Consider the following 1,743-nt stretch of genomic DNA (forward strand, 5'->3'; position numbering starts at 1 on the left):
CTGGTTATATCAGCTCACTTTCTAAGGTACGAAAGAAAAATTTCAATGAACAAGATATAGTCAAATAAGTTGATGTAGGGGAGATAATTTACAACGAAGGGAAAGTATTTTTAGTAGATCCAATATTTTACCGTTTAATTATCCTAAAAGAAAAAGCAGATTACGAAAACATATCTTAATTAAATATTTGTTGCAGTTTGTGTTTTAGAGACACATTTTATTTCCCAGTTAGAAACATAGGTGACTCGATATAATACATCCAGTCCATGGTGCAAATTAGTTTTGCTTTTTTCTTAGGTAGATAAACTGGTGAAGATATTTTTGTTTGGTTTTTAACTTATTTGATGATATATATATAAGACGTATTTTTTTTCCTTGCAAAATGTCTGAAAAATGTCACCCCTGGTCCTATACGCAAATTTGAACTTATTTTACATGCTTTGATATGAATGCATTAAAGCATGTAGACAAAGAGTCTTTTTTTCTAAATATGAGCGGCTGAAATCCTGATGCATCTAATATGCCTGTGGGGGAAATAAACACACCAACACCGGTTATCAAGCAGTGGCGGGGGACAAACACACACACATGCATGCACGTGCGCACACACACATACATATGCGTCAGGTTTCTTTCAGTTTCTCTCTACCAAATCCACTTGCAAAGCTTTGGTTAGCCTGAGGCTATAGTAGGAGACACTTGCCCAAGGTGCCACACAATGGGACTGAACCTGGAACCATGTAGTTGAAAAGCAAGCTTCTTACCACACAGCCACACCTGCACCTAATGCAGATTGAATTTGTGTTTGTATCCACTCTCTGAGTGGTTGGCGTTAGGAAGGGCATCCAGCTGTAGAAACTCTGCCAAATTTAGATTGGAGCCTGGTGTTGCCATCCGGTTTCACCAGTCCTCAGTCAAGTCGTCCAACCCATGCTAGCATGGAAAGCGGACGTTAAACGATGATGATGATGATGATGCTGATGATGATCCACAAACAAAATCTCTATCCTCTGTTAGCCTGTCTTTGATTCCACTATACCTCTTGTGCTCTGCTATATCACATGAGTTACACTGTATAAAATTTCTTTTATTTATATTTGCACCTTTTAAAGCCTAGCCAGGCTCATGGGCCTAGTTTCCCAGTTTCTATGGTGTATGTGTCCCCCCCCCCCCCAGCTGGACGGGACACCAGTCCATCACAGCATTACTCAAGAAACAGGAAGAAAGAGTGAGAGAAAGTTGTGGTGAAAGAGTACAACAGGGGTCGCCACCACCCCTTGCTGGAGCCTCGTGGAGCTTTAGGTGTTTTCGCTCAATAAACACACACAACGCCTGGTCTGGGAATCGAAACCGCGATCCTCCGACTGCGAGTCCGCTGCCCTAACCACTGGGCCATTGCGCTTCCACTAAATTTCTACTTACTCCTTTTCTGCATATTGAACAAAACCATTTCCCTGTTGGTATCATTATCCTATCTTCTTTTTTACTAAAACCTTGGTGTTCTTTAATTTTTCTGTCAGGCTTCTTTATTCTAAATTTTCTTTCTCCATCTGGAATTTTACCTCTAAATCTTCCATGGTCTCAACTATTAGCACTAGGTTATCGGCATATAGGAGCTCCCATAAGGAGCTGGTCTTAAACTCCTCAGTTATGGTCTGGAGGTCTATATAAAAAGGAGGAGGCTAAGAACTGAGACCTAGTGGATACCAACATGCACTCCAAATTCTTCACTGAATTCATTTC

Source organism: Octopus bimaculoides, chromosome 4, assembly GCF_046866305.1.
Source record: "Octopus bimaculoides isolate indiv1 chromosome 4, ASM4686630v1, whole genome shotgun sequence".
In the NCBI taxonomy this organism is placed as follows: Eukaryota; Metazoa; Mollusca; class Cephalopoda; order Octopoda; family Octopodidae; genus Octopus; species Octopus bimaculoides.